We start from the raw sequence: 23,539 nt of genomic DNA, 5'->3' as shown, positions 1-23,539 counted from the left end.
TTTGTATTCAATGATGTAATAACTTTCTTATCTAAATATCTTGAAAAGTTAGTGAAGATATTTCGTTTCTCAGATGACTCAACGCCTGAGATATTTTGTCATACTGTTTGTATATATTTGCCCCTCGCACAAGCTTGGAGGGTTGTTTTTGATTTATCCTGAAGAAGTTCTTATGCTGTAATCCTTTCAGAGTTTAATAAAGAAAGTCATGGAATTTCTCGGATTTCTGAAGTGTTGAATGTGTTCTGGTGTCTGTTGAAAACTGCTGGATTCCTGTGTATTTCACAATACAATAAGTTTCTGTAACTCTCTTTGTTATGTATTTTCGATCTATTAAAATCCATATATGTTTCTAATTTCTAAGTGTTTGACGACAAAGAAAAAGAATAACCTTCAGGACTTATTCATGCAATACCCTGAGTTCAATATGTGTTGTTAATGAATGTTTTTCTTCAGTTATAATCTTGATAAGTGTAACTCTTAATTGTTGCACTTTCAGAATATATCTTTCACAGTGACTTTTGTTTCAGGAATTCAAGTTTGCTCCTGTGCAACATGTTTCACTTTCACATCACCAGCTTAATAGAGAATTCTTAATTGCTTTCCGTTGGCTGACCATGCCTCACCACTTAATTTTAAATTTGTTTGTTTGAAATACACAATAGGCCCTGCAGTCTAAACATCATCGCTCCAGCATTTTAAAGCATTTCACACCTCCAGACTCCATTGCCCAATGTTACACTACTCTCTGAACACTACATCTTAAGCCCTGAAAGAAGTCCTTCAACCAAAACATAAACCAAAACCTGAGCATAATAGCTAGCCTAAAACACCATCAAAACAGAGACAAATCATAAAGAGAGAGCCCTCTCTGATTACAGTTTGGCTAGGAACTGTGATCCAAAGATTGGTTAGTGGTTACCCCGGCCGTATTCCCTTGGGAGTCATAGGGAACAACCTGGGTGTTAACATAATTGGCGACTCCGCTGGGGACTTCTTAGGATTTTCCAATTTCTATACATCTCTCAAAGCTGCAAATCAAGCCTGAAATCAGTCAGGAGGCCTTCAAAACTGTTTCTGTATCACATGGACAGCTTTAGGGAAGAGATTTTTCAGTGAGTCTTCATCTCAGCTTTGGAATATATATAGCCATTCCAAAATCTTTATCCAGTCCTTGCAAATATAAAAAACTTCCTATAAAATCCTAAAAAACGGTTAGAAGTTGGATCCCAAGAAAATATCATGGCATACTAGGGAAAATCCTGACCCTAATCCACCCATCATTGTTGATAATCCAAATACCATCCCTAGAAACATTAGCAGGAAGCAAAGGCAGGAGCAGCCTGCTGATCTAACCTCAGATTCAGATCATCCCAGCCTTATCTCTACCCCATGCAAGGTCCTTTTCTGGTCTACCCCTAGTTCCCCTAGTTCACCATCCTCATCTCAAAGTCCTCCTCTCACATCTTCATCCACTGCACATATCCCCTTGACCAATACTGTAGGTTCACCCTTACCTATTACCCCTGTGGTACCCACTGTTCCTATTATCTCAGCTACCCCTGTTAATCCTCTAAACCCTGTAAATATGGCTAACAGATATGCACCCTTGCAAATACCAGCTAATGCTGCAGCTCTACCCCAAGATTACCAAACCAAAATCTCATATTTTGACTCCAATGGCCCTCTGACAGCTGTCCAGCATGCTAAGAGGATGCAAGACCATTTTGAGACCTATGAAATAGATGATGACAGTGCGAGAATGAGGATGTTTGTTCAAAGCCTAACTGGGGATGTAAGAACTTGGTTTAGATCCCTGAATGCAAATTCCATCACTACTCCTGATGAGCTTTATCAAGCCTTTACTAGTAGATGGGAAAAGAAGAAAAATCCTCTGCACATACTTGGTGAATATGACACTATCAAAAGAGGTCCCCAAGAGACTATTTTGGAGTATTTTGCAAGATTTAACAATGTATATAACACAATCCCACAAAATTTAAGACCCCCTCCTGATTTAGCTTTGTACAAATTCCCTGATGGCTTTGACCCTGACATGGCCTATCAGTTAAAAGAAAGAGATCATCAATCCCTTGCAGAGGCCCAAAGGGTTGCTGTTACACTGGAAGCCAACCTAATTGCCAAAAGAAACAGAGCAAGGTTGGAAAAGAGGATTGTTTTCAAAGAGGAACCCTCTGCCTTTGATCAAAAGCTGGATGCAATACTCACTGGAATGAAAAGATTGGGTGATAGAGTGGAATCGGTTGAGAGAAAATCATCATGGGAAGCACCACAAAACAACCCTCCTAGGAATCCAAATTTTAGGAGAACTCAAAACCCAGGCATTGGCAAGCCCAGTGCTGATCAAGACATAAGACCCCCTTTCCAAGAAAATTATGCAGAAACTTCCACATCAACAGAGCCCAATGAAGATCTTGAGATTAATTTAATGGGTCTAGATGGTGAAAGTCAAGTTTTCTTAACACAAGAAGATCATGAGGATGATGAAATCAAATTGTTCCAAACTAAATCAGGTGAATCCTTTGACTTTAAACAAGGCTATGACACTGCTGTCTATGAAGTCCATAAACAATACAAGCTAAGGAGCAGAACTGTGAACGTAAATCAGCCTGAAAAGATAAAGGATAATCAGCAGCCTAAAAGAGTCATAGTCACAGAGCCTAATGACAAAACAAATTCACCTGCAGAAGAAGTGATTATTGAAGAGATCACTGAACCACTGTCCTTAAAACAGCAGCCTATGGCCACTTCACCCTCTCAACCTAATTTAAATGTTACTCCCCAAGAGATGAGTAAAAGAGACAAGTCCCAAAGTCAAGATAAAAATCAAGAAGAAGATTTAATGAACAAGGAAAGGACTGTTATCCATAACCCTAAGACCCAATCTGAAAAACCCTTTGACCTAGAAACTGAAATTGGCAAACTAAAGATAGCAATTCCTCTCTCAGAACTAGCCAAGCATGACATCTATAAACTACAGATCAAGAAGTCCCTTCAACTCACTAGCAACAAAGATGATGTCAATGTGCTGGATGACACCCCAGAATTACTGTTCGGCCCAGAAGTGGATGGAAAAACGGTAGTCACAGGGGTGTTACCTTTCTATGTCAGCTTACATATTCATGATAAAATATTACATAATGCAATGTTTGACTCAGGTGCCTCTCACAATCTCATGCCAAAAGCAGTCATGGAGAGATTGAATCTAGATATAACAAGACCATACAAGGACCTGTTTTCCTTTGACTCCAGCCAAGTCAAGTGTCTGGGTCTCATAAAAGATTTATGTGTGTCTCTGGTTCAATACCCAAACAAAACAATCCTAATGGATGTGGTAGTTGCTGATATCCCACCTAAGTATGGGATGTTGTTATCAAGATCATGGGGAGCTAAACTCCAAGGCTCCCTACAATTAGACATGTCATACACCACCATCTCGGTTTTTGGGCAGCCAAAAATACTATACAGAGAAACGCTCATGAAATACATGGTCAGCAGTGAAGAAAAGCCTCAAAACTTTCCCATATATGTTGTCCATTCAGATAGACTCATACATTCTCTTCAATAACAGCACAATTCTCTCAAAAAATGATGTTGAAACCAAAATACTCATACAGGAGGAAGACTCTAATGAAAGAATTACCACCCATGAAACAACAGTCAATCAAATGTTAGACACTGTTGTTGTTCTAAATATCAAGCATATCCAATCAAATGATGAAACTGTCCTAGAAGACAAGCCAGAAGAAAAACCAAAACTTCTACTTACATTGCCAACCCATGAACATATCATTAAATCTCCTTCCCAACAGGATATTCTATGGTTCCTTGAATTTGATGGCTCAGTCAACAAGTTAGGGGCAGGAGCTGGAGTTTGGGTACACAATAAAGAAAATAGTCATCCAGAAGGCAGAGCCTATAGATTAAACTTCAGATGTACTAATAATATGGCAGAATATGAAGCTCCTTTACTAGGCCTCAAGTTAGTAAAGTTCTTACAAGCTGCCAGGGTTTCAATCATGGGTGATTTAGATTTAGTTATCCAACAAGTGAAGGGAAATTTTGTCACCAATGACAAAAGACTAAGGACTTATAGGTCTGTTGTTGCTGAGGTACTAAACTTTTTCTCTGAATTCCAGATCACTAAAATTCCTAGAACCCACAATCTACATGCTCATAGTTTAGCCACCTTTGCAAGTACCTGCAAGCTGCCTTTTGAGCCCCATCATTGTTTTACAACTGAGGTAAAACACAGACCCTCCATTCCAAACAATGTTAATGATTGGCAAGTATTTGAGGATGACAAGCAAATAAACCATTTTTTAACTATGCAACGAGAATTTGCAGGATTAAATATTGACACTGATACAACAAGTCAATCACAAATACTTGATACAGCAAGTCAATCACAAATACTTGATACAGCAAGTCAATCACAAATACTTGATACAGCAAGTCAATCACAAATACTTGATATAGCAAGTCAATCACAAATACTTGAAAGAGAAAGTCCATCACAAATACAGTTTCAAAAGATTACTCACCCAATATCACCTAGAACAGCAAAACAAATGCTAAATCCAACTATTTTCAACAAGGACAACATTCAACAAATTCAATCAATCAATTGTGAGGAAGTGGCCAATGCTGAAACTGAAATCATAGAGCTGAAAGGCAATTTTCTACCAACAGGCCTAACTCCACTAGAGGGCATCTTTGATTCAAATGATATTCCCAAAAAACCAAAAATGCAGCCCTTAAATGCAGCCATTGAAGAATGCAACATTGGTACAATTGACAAACCCAAAATAATTAAATTGTTTGCATCTTTACCTCCTGATCAAAAGCCTAAATACATTGACCTCTTTAAAGAGTTCCAGGATGTTTTTGCATGGAGTTATGAGGACCTAAATTCCTATGACACCTCTGTTATCCAGCATACTATCCCTCTCAAGCCTGATCAAAAGCCCTTTAAACAAAAATTGAGGAGAATCAATCCAATGCTTCTCCCATCAATGGAACAAGAAGTACAGAAAATGTTCAAGGCAGGCATCATAGCACCAATCAGATTCTCTGAGTGGATCTCAAACTTAGTCCCTACAAGAAAGAAAACTGGTGAAATAAGTTTGTGTGTGGATCTAAGAAATCTGAACCAAGTATCCCTCAAAGACAACTATCCCTTACCCAAGATGGATCACATTCTCCAAAGAGTGGTAGGGGCCTCAAGGATCTCATTACTTGATGGATTCTCGGGCTTCAATCAAATCTTAGTACACCCTGATGATCAAGACAAAACTGCATTTACAACCCCATGGGGAACCTTCAAATATGTGAAAATGCCTTTTGGATTGAAAAATGCAGGGGCAACTTTTCAAAGAGCAATGGATATTGCTTTTGCCAAAGAGATTCATGACTTCCTTGTCATTTACTTAGATGACCTTACACCTTTCTCAAAATCAGACCAAGAACATATAAAACATTTGAGACAGATCTTCCTAAAATGCAGAAAATATGGAATTTCCTTGAATCCCAAGAAATCCCTGTTTGGTTTAGAGGAAGGTAAACTCTTGGGCCACATCATTTCTAAAGATGGCATTAGAATTGATCCAGACAGGATACAAGCTATCCTACAAATGCCCCACCCAAGAAATATCAAAGAACTGCAAGGATTCTTGGGAAAAATCAATTTCTTGAGAAGGTTTATCCCAAACTTAGCAGAACTAATCAGATTATTAAATAACATGCTAAAGAAAGATTCAAAAGTCAAATGGACTGTTGAAGCCAATCAAGCCTTTGAAGGTATAAAACTGGCCCTTACCCAAACCCCGGTCTTGACCAATCCTCAATTTGACAGAGAATTTATCATTTTCTCTTTTGCCTCCCAGCATACTATTGCTACTGTTTTGTTACAGAAAGATGACCAAGGAAATGAAAAGCCAATTGCTTTCTTTAGCAGAGCTCTTAGAGATGCACCTTTAAAGTATCAAATCATGGAAAAGCAAGCTTATGCTTTGATCAAAGCCATTAAAGACTTTAGGATTTATATCCTTTATTCCCATGTTATAGCATATGTGCCAAGTCCTATTGTCAAAGACATTCTCACCCAAGAAAATTTAGAGGGCAGAAGAGGAAAGTGGATTGCCAACATCTTGGAATTTGATATTGAGATAAAACCTACAAAACTAATAAAAGGGCAAGGTTTGGCCAAACTAATGACAGAAGCAAATTTCCAAGCCTTAGACATCAACCAGCTAGACAGTGAACCGGAGCTGGCGACTCCAAAGATCAATGTAGCCTTTGAACAATCCCCTTGGTACTCTGATATATGTTATGTATTACAAAACCTGTGTGCTCCCCCAGGATTGTCCAGAACTAAATGTAGGTTCTTAAAAATGAAAGCTTCTAAATTCTGTGTTATGGATGGAAATTTATTGTGGAAAAACCATGAAGGAATATTGCTAAACTACCTAATTGAGAATGAAACTGACAATATCATAAAGGAATTTCATGCAGGTGACTGTGGTGGACACTTGTACTGGAAGTCCACTATGGATAAAATACTAAGGGCTGGTTACTACTGGCCCACTATGTTCTCTAATGTCAAGAAATTCACTACCTCATGTCATAAATGTCAAGTGTTTGAGGGAAAGAGACAGTTGCTCCCACTTCCCTTGAGGCCTATTGCAACAGAGAGACCTTTTCAACAATGGGGCTTGGATTTCATTGGGGAAATGCATCCCTCATCTTCAGGCCAACATAGATGGATCTTAACAGCCACAAACTACTTCACCAAGTGGATTGAAGTTGTTCCATGCAGACAAGCAAATGATTCCACTATCATTCAGTTCTTGGAGAACAACATATTGGCTAGATTTGGCTGTCCGGATAAAATCATAACAGACAATGCTGTTGCTTTCAGATCCAAGAAAATGGTGAATTTCTGCCACAAATTTCACATTACCTTAGGCCATTCTACTGCATACTATCCCCAAGGAAATGGCCTTGCTGAGTCATCAAATAAAAGTCTTTTAAACATCATAAAGAAAGTGCTAGAAGAGAACAAAAAGAATTGGCATAAGAAGCTTCTGAATGCTCTATGGGCAGATAGACTAACAACCAAGAGATCAATTGGAACCAGCCCATATGAGTTGGTTTATGGATTGGAAGCCAAATTTCCCTCATCACTAGGGGTACCTGTTATGAAACTTCTTCAAGAAAGCCAAGCTGAACCAAATGATATGCAAAGAAGAATCAATCAAATCATATGTTTACAACAAACTAGAGACCAAGTTTTCAGCAGAGTTCAAGTTCTACAAGAAAAATTAAAGAAGGCATTTGATAGGAGAACTAAGGCAGAAGATTTCAACATTGGTGACAAAGTCCTCAAGTGGGATTCAAGAAAAGAGGATAAGGGAAAACATGGAAAATTTGATTCCCTTTGGAGAGGACCATTTGTTGTCCAAGCTGTACAAGGAAACAACACTTATTTCCTTAAAGGTCTTAATGAAACTGATTTGGATGAAGGTCCTGTGAATGGCAGGATGCTGAAGCACTATTTTGAATATCACCCATAAGTGCATCCTGAGTTTTCCCTCGTACATATCCAGATGTATATATTATTTTCTGTCAACATGTAAAGATGCAATTTCTCAAAGTTTTCTTAAACTGCCAGGAAAAGGTGAATAGAATCAGAGGTCTACCAAGAAGAGAAGCACACAATTTTGGCATTTCAAAGCAGCAAACTTCAAGATTGGTAAGAGCAGTCAAGGGGCAAGGCAATCTGACCTGCTGTTCTTGGTCTTTCAAATGAAAAACCATCCCCATGTGGAGCCACTATTAGCTACCTATACCAATAGGTTTCATATTTCATGATTGGCATTGAAAAGGTCCAAATATGCTCTGCTTTGATGATGCAAAGATCACATATTTCCAAGAGAATATAATCTGTGCTTATAGCTTGATGTGGACTCAAATTTTGATGGATGGTCCAACAGCCTAATCTGGATCATGCCATGTTTTGAATTTTCGGTTGTAGAATAGAGAAAGAAGTCTGTCCAAACTGTTTAATCTTGGCAGACAAGTAGTTTAGATAGAGAAGAAAGGCTCCCAACAGCTTAATCTGGGACCTTGGAAGAAATAAGGGTAGAAGTAGATAGAAAAACAAAAGAAAAAGCCAAAGAAAAGAAAAGGCAAATAAGGGTCTGCAAGCCTAAGTGCACCCTCCAAGAAGAAACAAAAAATGCTAGGCAAGTAGATGGGTAGGCAGTTGGGGTTGCAGAAGTATCATTCCTTACAATTGAAGGTATGCTAACCTATTTCACAAAGCAAAGTCAATGGATGGAGAAGTCTTCTTCTCTATCAGGTTGCAGCAAGCAAAGAAGCATGTCTAACTTCCCACTTATTCCCTTTCCCATTCATTACTAATATCCCCTCATCAGTTGTGATTCATGAAACAATTCATGGTTCTATGGTGGTTCTTAGTCCTATTAGAAGCCACATTTCTTGTCTAAAACTCTTTTCATTTTGATCTACTCCTTAAGCTAAGTTATTTTCAAAAAAGCTTAGTGTTATCTCCCCTCATCCACTCCTTTCATCCATATTAACCCTAACTCTATTATATAACTCCCCTATATTACCCTTTCCCTAGTATTATAACACCATGGTGTATAAACCCCAAACATTGTATAAATATCCCTCCCCTTGGCATTATAGCCATATGCCTTCTGTCAGGGAACAAAATGACATCTGGTCACTTTGATAAACCTAAGCCTAACCCCCCCCCTCTTCTGAATTCACTTTGCCCTTTAAAACCTTCATTTACCAAGAAAACCTTATAAAAAGACCCATTTTACCCATACCCGCTCTAAATTGCAAAATAATATCAAAACCCACTTTTGCCAATTATCCAAAGTGTCGGGGCCGCATTATTTTTCATTGGAAAACATTACAAACACTATATTCCAAAAGTTTCCGCTGAGCGCGCGCCCCAAAAATATATTATTTTAATCCTCATCCCCGTCTGTATCATCTAATCAACTCAGTGACCCGTCAACCATCTGATCGAGCGCTTTTGATCGGACGGCCTCAATCCATATCGGACCGGCCCCGACGTCCGACAGATACCTTCCGATATCTGTCAGAAGGTGACGTCAGGCCTCCGCCACGCGTCATCCCCACAGTTTATCGGAGGTACGCCTGACAAATCCCTCTTCCGTATCATAAGCGGTGCGATGAGAAACCGCTCCCGGTTTTCGGTCGATCCGCCCAGCCAACGTCACCACCACGTCATACCCACGTCAGTGCCACCCCGCCGTCGCGTCAGCCCCTGCGTCCGCCCCCATGCTGATCTGTCTTGCCACTTCATCATCCCCGTGGACCAATCAGAGCCTGCCACCTCACCCAATGACGTCATGCTGACGTCATCTGACCTTGACCCCACCTGATGACGTCATCCAAAAAACGTGCCAATATGCCAAAACTCCATATTTAGGCCAATTTTTGCGTTTTTTCATACTTTTGCCGCAAGAGCTGTTGCTTTCTCTGCATGATTTTACGTCCAAATTATACCACCTTTGCTGAAATCGACTCAGAGACGTCCAGCGCGGTATTTCCACAGTCATCTGTGACCATTTCTTGCTCTTTACCAGGTATTCTCCATGATAAATTCTTCATATGCCTACTTTGTCTATGAATTCCCTCAAAAGAACTTAAACGACAAAAAACTCGCAAAATTCACCGGCGAAATCTTGGTGCCTAGCCCCCATTTACAACTGTGAGCTCGAAAAACACTAGCTGAGCCTTGTTTGCACATATTTTCACAAAAAACTCCACTTTGTTCGCGCAATCGCGAAACAACTTACTGAAACTGCACCTACCTGTTAAAAAAGACAGATTGAGACCACACATTGGTCTTATTCGCACCTTAAACAGTATTTCAATTGCTGCAGCTGTTTCAATCACCCTTTGTGCCATACAATTCACATTTTTCGTTGAAAAAAACTCTTTGTGTTGCTCTGCATAGCAACTCCATCCATAATCTTAGGTGAAATCATGGATCCACCAGTAGCTCCAATAGCATTGAACGTTGCTCCATTAAATGCCCCTCAGAGACAATTGGAATGGCAGTCTCTGGCAGACATGGACTATCAGATTTCAGAGGAAATGCTGATGGGTACTAAGTTCCACATCCACCTGCTCAATTAATTGAAGGCCAAGCATGAGGCTGGAACAGATGTTCTGGGCATATGGGACTCATTCCTCCCTATTTTTAAGCTCCCTCAAGTTAACCAATTCCTTGATTTGATACATCTGTGTGCTGAAAACTATGACCCCACTCAGAGGGCAGTTCTTGACCCTTCAGGATCAACTGTGTTTTATGTCACCCCAGAAGCTATCAAGGATATGCTCTGCTTCAGGACTGAGAAGAAACTGGTCCCTCTATCACTTTTAGACCTGATAAATCAAGGAGCCAGAATGACAGATGCTCAGGTAACCAAACTAAACCAGCTATACATTGGCTCTGACTCTGTGAAGTATCCTCCTATCAATCAAGTATACCTCAACCAACTGGGCAGAGATCTGGCAGACATGATTAGTCCTATTTTGGGCTACAACTCCATTGAGTTTGTTGATCAAACTGTGCTGGTAATCATGCTCATGTTTGCTCCTGGCAAGTCTCCTATCTGCTATGACTATGCCACCTATATAGCAGAAAAAATACATGAGCAACTAATTAACCTGGCAAGAGAAAGAGTGTTCAGGTATACCTCCTACATTTGCCACTTGATCTTATATCATCAACATCAGAAATTCTCTTTCCCAATCAAAAGAGAGGATGCCCAAGGAAATCCAAGATCAGTGGTCTATTGGTCATCTGTTTTCCACTATAGATTTGAAACTCCTTATACTTATTGTGAGTTCATAGATCAGTTCATCCACCCAGCTATGTCAATGATGATGGGCTCACCTCCTCCGAGGCTCACAGATGAAATGCAAAGGATCCTGCAGTTATCCAAATCATACAACATTGGGGACTGGTACTTTTACCAGCACCACACCGTCATCAGGATGTATGGGTGTGAACTGCCTCCCTACAGACTACCCAGATATGTGCCTATGAGGCTATTTTCCCTAGAATACTTCAGGCAGTTTGGAAATGTTGATGTGCTTCACTTTTCAGGCAAAGGCAAGAAAGCACAGTTGAAATTCAGGAACCAACTTGGCCACTTTGTCTATAACCAAAGGGAGGAAGGTTGGAGAGAAGCAGACAGGATGCTTGAGTCCCTTGGCCTTCAAACCAGTTTCCTCTGGAAACCTTATGACCCCAACCACTTCATCACTTTGAGAAGGCTCAGATATAGGCTCTCTGGCTATGATCATGTAAAGATCCCTCACATTGAAAAACATGCAAACCAAGCAAAATGGAGGAGAGGAACCCTAGAAGAGTCAGTCACACAAGAAGAGCTGAATCAAAGAGCGGTGAGGAATCTTAAAAAGATGGCTGACCTTGAACTTTGTTCACAAGTGTTTTCACTGCCAAGCACACAAGTGGGAGCAGTTGCATCCTCCTCGACTGTAAATTAGCAAGCACCCAAAGCCACTGAAGATATATCTAGCAAGGGCAAGGAAAAAGAGATGGATACTGAACAACCACCACATGAGAAGGTGCAACAACAATAGCAACAGGTACAACAATAACAACAGGAATTGCAGCAAGAAGAAGGGAAGCATAATAAAGAGCAGCCCCCACAGCAAGAAGGGGCAGTTGAGGCCCCAATTTCCACAGAACAACAGGCACAAAATACGGTGCCTCCTAGGCAAGAAACATCAGTTGATGCATCAATCCTCCAAACTCCACAAAAGGAGGATACTAGCAGAAAAAGGGACAGAGAGACTCCCTTATCCACATCAGAAAGTCATGGTGAGAAAAGACAGAGATTGAACCCTTTCCCTGATGAGGAAATGCCAACAGGGCAGTCTCTGGGCATGGGCCCACCCAGTAGGGAAGCATCTGCAAGTTCCTTCCAAGAGGAACAGAACAGAACTGTGGGAGGAGAAGTCAGCTCCTATAGCCAGCAGAGGGAGGGTGAACTGAGCATCAAACAGCAGTTCATAGACATAAAGAAAAGAAATGAGCCCTTAAAAGTACAGCTCTATAATCATTTACTGAAAATGGCTCCCACTAACCAGCAAAGACTGATGTCTGCTTTTGATGTTAATGAAGGCAAAATGATCATGAGTCATTTCTTGCCAGCTGTAGCACAGCCCCAGTCTCATGCAGATAATATAAGGACCAATCTTGAGGTCCTTGCCAAAGACATCCACCCAATGGATAAAATTGAGTTGCATAAGCAAACAGGTGAGATGGTCTATGCCTCCTTGGCTGACAAAGCATTGGACAATTATAGGCTGGAAAATAGCCTTAATAATACAGCTACCCAACTTGAGTTGGAAAGGGCATCATCATAGGCTAAGGACAACAAAATTATGTCCTTAGAAGATATAATTATTGAGATTGGGCATGATCCCAAAGATATCAAGGGCATCCAGGAGATATTGAAGTTAAGGAATGCAGACATGGTTGCTTTGAAGAAAAATATCAAAATGCTAGCCACAATCCACCCTCAAACAGATGAGGTTGCCCAGCAGAGGCATCATCAAGAGGCCTCAACCTTGCTGGTGTCTCTATATAAGCAGTTAATCCAGACACAAGAAAAGCTGGGAGAATCAGAGGCTGCACAGGAAGCACAACAGGAAGCTTTGAAGCAAAGAGAAGAAGGTCAGACCTCCCATCCTCCTCCTGAAGTAATAAACCTTGAGGAAACTGCTCCACCTACTGTTCCTCCTCCTCAACAGATAGAACAAGCAGCAACATCCACCTCAGTAGCACCACTAACAGCAGAGCATGCCCCAAGCCTGGACATGCAAAAGCTGAGGAATGAGATCCAGGCCTTGGAAGCACAAATGACAGAATTGAAAGAGGCCAAGGAGAAACTAGCCAAGGTCAATGAAAATTTTGATAAATCCAAGCAGTCTGTGGCAGAAAAGGGCAGGGAGATAAAAGCCCTTAAAGACAGGATCAAAGAGCTAGAAAATGAGCTCAAATTAGATAAAGTTGTGGCTGAGCTTAAAATAGTGTTGTGGGCTAACATTGGCCAATCTATAAATGAGCAATGGCAATATATTGAAACAATCCATGAGCAGTTGGACCTCATTCCAAAAGCACAGACTGAAATTCAGAGATCAAGAGCTGCTCTAAGCAACATGCCTGAGATAGCCACCAGGATGATCAATGTGCTTAACAATAGGACAAGTACTCAGTTGGCTGCCATGGGGATCTCAAACAAAACTGAGCACATTCAGTTAATCAAAAGGGTTCTTACACTGAGAAACTTAGTACAGACATTAGAGAGAAGAACCCAGGATATGCAGACTAAGGTAAACAAGTTTTTGGAGAAGTTTCAGGTGTTAGAAAACATAGGGCTCCCTAGCTTACTGAACAGCGCAGAGAGATTGTTCACACATGACCAGTATGCCAAAAGGGTTAAAACATTTGCCACAAGTCAGATCAATGAGAAGCCCAGCACCTCAGAGGAAACAGGGCCAGCCACAGGACAGACTCTCTACAACAGAGTAGAAAATTTATTTTTTTATAATGAATGAAATCAAAAACCTGTTTGAGGCGCCTCCCAATTTTTATAACTATACAGAGGCAGAGGAGACTATGGATGCAATTCTCAGGCATCAACTACCTACACTAGAATGGTGGACCAAGGCCATACAGACGATTTTATAAACAGGATGCCATTCAACAAATTTTGATCATCAAAAATGCAAAATTTTCATATACAAGACAGTTTAAAAAGAATCAGCATGCATTAAAGATTAAATCTGAGCCAACTCAGCAGAAATTTCGGCCAACGAAGCAAAGTAGGAAGCTACAGGTGTCCAGACCGAGAAGCTACAACAGAGCAGCTCCAAAAGCGCATCTCTCAGAATTAATGCAGATCACTCCAACCGACTCAGTGGCTTCCAAAGGCCAAAATATCTTCTGACAAACATAAAGATGCATTTACTTTGTATTCAATGATGTAATAACTTTCTTATCTAAATATCTTGAAAAGTTAGTGAAGATATTTCATTTCTCAGATGACTCAACGCCTGAGGTATTTTGTAATACTCTTTGTATATATTTGCCCCTCGCACAAGCTTGGAGGGTTGTTGTTGATTTCTCCTGAAGAAGTTATTATGCTGTAATCCTTTCAGAGTTTAATAAAGAAAGTGATGGAATTTCTCGGATTTCTGAAGTGTTGAATGCGTTCTGGTGTCTGTTGAAAATTGTTGGATTCCTGTGTATTTCACAATACAATAAGTTTCTGTAACTCTCTTTGTTATGTATTTTCGATCTATTAAAATCCATATATGTTTCTAATTTCTAAGTGTTTGATGACAAAGAAAAATAATAACCTTCAGGACTTATTCATGCAATACCCTGAGTTCAATTTGTGTTATTAATGAATGTTTTTCTTCAGCTATAATCTTGATAAGTGTAATTCTTAATTGCTGCACTTTCAGAATATATCTTTCACAGTGACCTTTGTTTCAGGAATTCAAGTTTGCTCTTGTGCAACATGTTTCACTTTCACATCATCAACTTAATAGAGAATGCTTAATTGATTTCTGTTGGCTGACCATGCCTCACCACTTAATTTTAAATTTGTTTGTTTGAAATACACAATAGGCCCTGCAGTCTAAACATAATCGCTCCAGCATTTTAAAGCATTTCACACCTCCAGACTCCATTGCCCAATGTTACACTACTCTCTGAACACTACATCTTAAGCCCTGAAAGAAGTCCTTCAACCAAAACATAAACCAAAACCTGAGCATAATAGCTAGCATAAAACACCATCAAAACAGAGACAAATCATAAAGAGAGAGCCCTCTTTGATTACAGTTTGGCTAGGAACTGTGATCCAAAGATTGGTTAGTGGTTACGCCGGCCGTATTCCCTTGGGAGTCATAGGGAACAACCTGGGTGTTAACATAAGTGTTGAAATTCATGTCAGACAAGGTTCAGTAGGATGATTGGGTGTTCGAAAGGAATCCTATGGTTTTTGAGGTGATTTGTAGAAAATCATCACAGTAGTAGGATTAATGAATATTCCACAAAATTATGATTACAATGATGGGCTAGATGGAACTCCATGGTAGTTGCAAGATTCTTGTATAGAATCATCAAAGTAGTAGGCTTATTGAAGAAGCCATAAGATCATGATTATAGTGATGGGCTAGATGGAACTCCATGGTAGTTGTAGGCTTCTTGTAGAGAATCATCATAGTAGTAGGCTTACTGAAGAAGCCATAAAATGATCATGATGGTAGTTGTTGTTCAACTAGCCAAAGATTCAAATGAAAATAGAATTTTGCAGTCACCTTTCACATAGCTAAAGGACTCAAAACCTACATTGGACCCTCTAAATTAGAAATTTCTCTAAATAAGCTTTCCAAAAATATGTGGAAGTCCAAAAATCGGCTCCTAGATCAAAATTTAATGCTTGCCAATGTTAAAGGACATGAAATCCTAAGAGAGATCGAGATGTTAGCGTATCAACATAATAAATTATATTGGAAATCAACGGTCTGGTACATTAGAGAGCGCTATATCAAAGGTTGGAGGAAATCATAACCTTATTGATCAGAGTATCAGAACTTCTTGAAGTGAGTAAAGCGCATAAAGTTCTGATATTGGTAATTTTCAATAAGCTGTTAAAAGCATCAAGGAATGCCAAAAGAGGAATAACAAAGGATTTTGGATCAAAAACAAGGGTGACGGGTCTCCTTCTCTCTCCTCTAGCTGGACACATGGCAACATATGATTAGCTCTAATAAGCTATAGTGGCAGCTGATGTTAGCATCACGTCACATTACAGAAGGACACATGGCAGGCATATTTAACCATATTGGGTAGGCTAATGGGCCATAACTAGGTGACACATGTTACCTCTAAGGAGTAACCACGTGGAGGTGATGACATTATATTGGAGATTGATAATCAGAGGATTAAGAGATCAGAAATCTAGAGCACCTAGAGTGTTGAAAATTTTTGATACAGAGGGCTTTCGATGTTAGGTTGGCACATGGTCATAACAGCTCAATGAACTAGGTGTGCAAAGCAGTTAAAAAAGGGAGAATGTCTCCTGACAGGAGTGTGAAGGCTTAGCACCTCAAAGTGAAGTGATAGTTTATAACTAGTAGTCCTATGATGAGGAGCACTCTGAGGGCTAAGAATAAGGATCTCGAAAATCAAAGGATTAGAATATTGGAACATTGCACCACTATGAAGATTGTGATATGGAATTTTCATGATAACGATCACTCCAATAAGTAAGTACATAGATTTAAATATTGTATGGGTTGGCAGAATCAATATTGAATGAAGGCATAAAGGCATTGGCATTTGAAAAGGGCTAATCCCAAGGAATACTCTATAATAAGAAACCAAGGGGAACATTTAAAATAAAGACGAATTCAAGAGCTTCAAGGAAGCAATCGACTATTTCATGTGCATTAATGATTGTGGTAAATAAGAGGAGAACGATCACCTCTATGGACTCTCGAGATCTATGGAATGATAAATAAGCATGGGACTCTTGGAGGAGTGTGCAGGTCATCTAAGAATTAGTTTCTCAGTACAGGAGCTCTTTACAAGGAAGCTACGAAGAAATATAATGACCATCCCAATTTTGTGTGCTGTGACAAGAATCTATCTGAAGATGCAAGACTGGAAAGTGAAGCCATACCTAAGTACATATTGGTAGCTACAAGGTAGTGTGGAGAGATTCCCTTGTGTAGTGTACCTCAGTCGAACAAAACCATCACTATTAATGGAAAAGCTAGGAAAGTGAGCATATGTGTGGGAGAGTAGTGTTGTGAGAGTGAACATCGAAGAGGAGAGGTTGAAGCTCTTGAGAGGACACAATTTAATAGAACAACAAGAGTAGCACAAATAGTGTTGAAGTGTAGTCAGCGAAGGGCCCTTGACAGTGAATACAGAGCACAAAGGAAGTGTTATAGTGAGCAACGAGAGGAGATCTGCTACAAGTGAGCACATAAGGTAAAGTGCAGAAGTCAAATCTGTGAATAACCATCATTTGGTATTTTACTTGTAAAATTGAATGCCTCTAGTTTTGGTTTGAAAATTGTATGAAATAGTAGAACAATGGAAAGGGGAGTTGGTGCCTATAAACTAAATTGGTTAGTTCCTCTTGGCAAGTTTGTTCTTGCAAACCAAAGGGGGTCAGTGCCTCATGTGTGTCAGTGCTCACAAAAAAATAGATGTAATTAAGTGGGTGCTTAATTTACATCATAAAGAAAGAACAAATTGGTGATTTTTTCTCTCTGCGTTTCCATGTGAAAAACACTATGTCAAATGTGTGTTTCTCATATGATTTTTTCTTAAATACGTGTGTCTAATATTTTGTTGGTTCACCATTTTCTGAATGGATTCTCTCACAAGTTAAAGAACATCAGAAAGGACTATAATCATAATAAGAAAATAAAAAAAGAGTTTCTTAATTAGTAATTCACCCCCCCCAGCAATTCCTTATTCCAACAATTGGTATTAGAGCCAAGTTCCTTCAACAAAAGTTTAAACACTGGAAGGTAGATCTAAACGGAATTATGTCTAGGCAAGAGATTCAAGAGGCTTACTCAAGTATAATAATAGTCTTTTATGGAACCAACTACGCTATTTAGAAAGTGAGAATGGACACATATCTTATGCCCCTGGGAGTAGATGATTAAACTTTGGTATTAGTAGACTACAATGTCCCTGATATTCCTCCCATTGATGTAGATGGTCAAGAATTGTATGGGAACAATGCTAAAGCCAAGAATGACATTCTCTTTGGTATTTCAATCAGAACTTATAAAAGCCATGCATTGTAGATATTCTAAGGAAGTATGGGTAAATATTAACCAGAGTCATGAAGGAGATAATAAATTCAAGCAATGGAAACTTCATACTTTTAGAATGAGGTTTGAAATCTTGCGAATGAATGAGAATGAAAGAATTGTGGAATACATCCTCAGTGTTGATGAAGTGGTTAATATGATTAGAGGAATTTTTGAATAAGTCAAAGAAGTGATGATTTTTTATAAAATATTAAGATCCTTGACGATGAGATTTTATGTCAAAATATCAACTATTTGATGAAATGGATAACTTAAAGGATCTCAAAATGGATAAACTGCATGGTAATCTCACATCCTATGAAATGAGAGTGGGAATATAAAAATATGAACCAAAGGAAGTAGAGTTCAAAGTATCTAGAAAGGGAAAGGAGAAAAAATATCATCAATACTACTCCAATTATTAATCTGATTAGGAGCTGCCTCAACTAGCTAGAAAGCAGAAGTGTGGCTCATGAAAATATAGATGGAAGTTTCCCTTTAAGTGTTTTAACTATGGAAGAGTTGGATATTTCTCTTCCAAATTCCCTTATAAAAAAATGGTAAAAGGGAAGATGATCAAAAATTTGGAAACAAATATCAGACACATCAGAAGAAAAATGCCTATAAGAAGAAGGAGTTTTACTCCAAAGAGTATAGCTCAGTACCAGAGTGAGGCCGTGACGACTCATTGAAAAATAAGTCAGATAAGTATCTTCCTACGACCTTTGAAACAGACTCTTAAAAAAAAGGTATTATGGACTCTAAAGAGGAATAAGGAGTAGTAGACCTTGAAGGATAACTCGTCAATGCCCTCAACAAGTTAAAGAAAACCAAGAAGAAAGATAAGAAACTATAGGCATAGTTACAACATGTAGAGGAAGGTACGTATAACTCTAATAATGAAGAGTTTTCCTATAAAAAAAAGAAAATCTATAAGAAGCTACCAAAAGCAAGGGTAGTGTAGTCCTTATACTGAAATAAAACCAAGGAAGATGTGAGAGACTGGAAGAGGAGAACAAGTAGCTGAAACAGGAGTTGATCAAGTCAAGAAGAGAGACAATTTGAAAGATATGAAAAGATGATATCCTGTCTTTGAAAATTGAGGTGGAGGAGGCCAAATGAAATGAAGAGGTTCTTCGAGATCTAATTCAAGAATGGGAATAAAATTGTCAGAGTCTTAAATAGGAGGTTGTCTCTCTGAGAAATGATCTTGATAAAACAAAGACTGAGAAGGGTCTAAATGAAAAATTGGCTAAAGGGAAAAGGATACTAGATCATATCCTAAGATTCAAAGGCCCTCAGGAATCAGAACTGGTCTGGGATACTCTAAGACACAAGAATATTCTATTGGGAAGATAAACTTCAAGTCAGTGGGACTCAAAGAATCATATAACCATGAGAAGAATCATGATGAAAGCAATAATTAAGACAAAAGAGTAGTTGTGTAAAGAGGAAATCATCAGTGGAGAATGAACCAATCAGTAAGATGACCAATTTATTTCACTGCACCATCTCATAATGCTTCTAACAATAGGTATTCCTATTTTTTTGATGGTCACTTCTATAAGTGTCATATATTTGGACATAAATAAATTGATTGTGGAAGGATAAAAGTAGAAAGAGATGAGAATCATAGATATAATAAGCATCAAGTTTCTAAGTCTCGAAAACTCTCTCTCAGAAGTCAGAATGTCTTCCCTCCCTTACTAAGTGAAGTAGAATGCTTCAAATGTAATAAATTTGGGCACAAAGGGAGTGAGTGCCAAACCAATTTTGAATACCTATCTAAGTCGCAAAGTGTTAGAAAATCAATTGTCCAAAAGGATAAAGGTATCTGGAAGCCAAAGAATAAAAGGAGCATGCAACGTGAACTTGTCTTATCAGATCATAATCAAGAAAAAAAATGGTATTTGTACAGTGGTTGTTCCAAACATATGACCAAGGAAAAAATATATTTTTTTTTCGCTTAAGGAAAGGTGTTATAGCACCAATTTCGTCTCTTGGTAGATTTGATGCCATGGTTATGGCCTAGGGCAACCCTTCCTTCCTAGACATGGTCCAAATTCTAAGAAACAATGTTTTAATTCCCATATGCTATTTTGTTCTATATAAAAAGTGAGTACACATGGATGAGTCTATACCCAACCCACATATATGTGTGAAAACACTAAAAAGGAAGTAATCTCCTTAACTTCAGGTAGAGTTTATGGGTCTTATGTATTACTCACCTGTTATAGCCCATGGCCCACCTATTTCTCAACTGAAAAAACTAATTTGGAGAAGTATAAATAAACCTCCATGGGAAGGCCTAAGGAAAGAAGAGAGGAGATATTAATATTATAGTTGATTACATCCTTGATAAATTTTGAAGAAATCCCTATGGCTCCTGCACTCCCAAGTTATAAGAGACCTTTATTTCCTTCTTTGAGATGTCCTTCATCCCTTTCATGACATCCCTATGTTTATTGATGGAGGAAGATTTCTCAGCCTAGGTAGGACAGATTCATAGGACGGTTTTGCTTGGAGATGAAGGAAGACTGAGGTTGTAGTTTTCCACATTTCATTTAGCTTATATCAATAAAGAAGTGTTGTTATGTTCCTGATATTTATTTTGTTTATGCATTAATATATGCTATGATTTACATATGAAATCTGATGTTAATTCTCATTTTCTGACCTGCTTATATGATTTAACACCTATATCATGAACATGCTTTCTATTACTTTTGTTGTATATGCTTTTCTTGGATAAGTTACAGGTTCTAAAAGCATTGGAAGGAGAAGAGGATTTGGACCCAGTGGGATTGACCTCGAACATAGGACCTACGGGTAATACCACTTCTTCCTACTTCAATAGTTTAAGCATTTGTATTGATTTTCTATGTATTTATTTATGTTGTATGCACTCCACTCTGTTGGGGTTTTTAGCCCAAGACCCTAAGGTGTTTCCACCTGCAACAGAATTGGTGACTCCAGTGGTGAAAACATTCTTTTTTTACCTAGTTTGGGTTGTTTGTTCTTGCTCAAGATTTGTTTCTTGATTTCTTGTTTTTATAGTGTTAGTGACTTATTAGCTTCGCAATCATCAAGTCTGATCTTTTGGATCAGGCCTGTATTTTTTATTTTTCTTAGTTGATATTTTTATACATGTTTTTTAGGGATACAGTAGCATATAAAAGCTTGTTTCGTCAAATAAAATCTTGTATATGCGAGTTTCCTATGTTTGAAATGCATGTACACGGCTCTATGCCTTTACACAGTCATGTATACCTAAGATAAGTTTGTTGTGTGGTGACTTTTGTTATCTTCTGGTGATTCACTATAACTAGAGCTTTGTTGTCTTGTAAGTTTTCGATTTTGAATCTTCTTCTTGGTGAAAAACCTAGTTGACTTAGGATTGCTTTTTGAGTAAGGTTTCAGTTTGCATTTTGCGCTCAAGGCTTCTGCTGGAAGTTCTTGGTTGTTTTGGCTTTCTAAAACAAGAAATTGGTTTAATCTTCATTTATAACCCAACTTTAAAATTTCTTTGCTTTTCTTTCCTTTATGGCTGACCTATTTTGTTTTTCACAGTTTTTTAGTGTCCCTTTTGCAATCTTACGAGTTTTTCTTCACATTCTGTTGGTTTTCTGAATTCTTTTATACTATTTTACAGATTACTTAATGCAAGTTTGTAGTCCTTTCTTATTTCAAGTTTCATTTTATTGATGAGTTTCATCACTTGCAAATTTCAGGGACTCTTTATGCTTTCTTCCTGATCTTTGAAGTTTCGTAGTATTTTGTGATGTCAAATTTTTTTTTGGTATTTTAAAAAGAAAAGGACAAAAAACATAGATTTTGTCTTTGTCTTTCTTTTCAAGTTCTGTCTTTGGTTTCTTTTGTTTTTTTTTTAATTTAGCAATTGTGAACTTCTTCAATTCGTTTTTCTTGGTTTTGAGGGAAGTTTTTCTTTGGATTTGTGCCCTCTTTGTATTCATTTTTTCCCATTGATATTGTGAAGGAACACATTTGCTTCTTGTATGATTATCCATGCATCATTATTATAGTTCGCATTAAGATCATTTGCACTACAGACATTTTAGTCTTTTTGTTCAATTTTGAGTGTGTGGAGTGTGTTTTCTGGAAAAAGGAACAATTTGTTTGTACAATTTTATTCATAGAACTTTACAGATATCCCTTTTCATTGAAGAAAATAGCTGCATTTTCATGTAGACAAGTTTCTATTGATTTGTTTTGGTGTCAAAACATCATAAGTTTCACTCACATTGTCCCCATGACCTAAAGAACAACCCCTTAAAATCATGCACTTAAATAAAAATAACTATAACTTTTTTAATTTGTCATTAATTACACCAACAAGTTTAAGTTCTTTAGGGCCTTGGAATAGGTGAGTGGAGAGTTAGCTCTCTAAGGCCACTCCAACTATCAAACCTATATGTAGAATAAAGAGAAATTGAGTGTCATTATAAAGACCAGGAAAGCTCCGTGACTCAGAGTTAAACACGAGGGAGAGTGAATACAAGGAAGAGAGATACACCCTCTTGTACTTATTGGATCTTGCCCTGAGATTGTTCCATCGAGATTTTCATAAGAGCTAGTGCCCTTAGTTGCTATTCCTAGGGATCACATAGGAGGCTAGGAGAGGAATCCCATGGCACCTGAGGTAGACATGGAATCACATTCATTAGTACTTCTATAGGGTACCCTTGTGAAGCTCGGGTGCTTGAACTAGAAAAGGGTTTTCTCTGGAGGTCAACGTAACTATTTTTGTTACCTTCGTTGGTAGGCTTGCGTAGTTATTATCCAAACCTATCTTCAAAAGGTCCCTTAATTCAATCTCTTGTATTTTTGTGTCTGGTCCTCATCACCCATGGTGGAAGTTCTTGGAAGTTGCTTGATTGGTTGTATCTTTAGGGACTTTAAAGTCGAGTGCTATTTTCTCTTTGTATTTCGTTGGCTTTATGTGGGTTTTTATTGTCACTTTTGGACCTTATATTCTAGGTGACTGACCTACCACTCTGCCTATCTTGAAATGCATTTGATCTATTTGTTGAAAGTTGTGGAGTTTACTCCTTAAGGGAAAAGGTTTTGATTATGCATCTCTCTTCCTTGGAAAGTCATTTATACATTCCCACAAGGGAAGCATCTATAAATAAGTTATATATGACTAATATTCCTGTGGATACCAACAAAGATACCCTGCCAAAAATGGATCCTTATACTTTTCCTATCTTTGGAAACATCGGTACCCCTTGATGGCTACTTTAAATATTCCTAGATAGAATGTTGGACTACTAGTTTGGCTGTGGTCCACTCCAATTATTCCTGATGTTCTTGAAGCTTCTCAAATGAATGCTTTATTTCAAGGGCATCAAATGGGTGTTAATTGTTCATCTTCTATAAAAGACAAATTTAGGATTCCTCTTTCTCCTCCCTCTTGTAATAAGAGATCTAAAAATAAGAGAAAGAGGGAGATGAAGAAGATGAATAGTTCTATCCAATCATCACCAACCTCTTCTAGTCATGTTGGAGATGAGACTTCAGCCACTACTGGTGAATCGAGATG

This window comes from Pinus tabuliformis, chromosome 9 (assembly GCF_031772625.1).
Source record: "Pinus tabuliformis cultivar Carrire ecotype Pingquan chromosome 9, CPIR1, whole genome shotgun sequence".
In the NCBI taxonomy this organism is placed as follows: Eukaryota; Viridiplantae; Streptophyta; class Pinopsida; order Pinales; family Pinaceae; genus Pinus; species Pinus tabuliformis.
Note: the sequence above shows the minus strand (reverse complement) of the source record.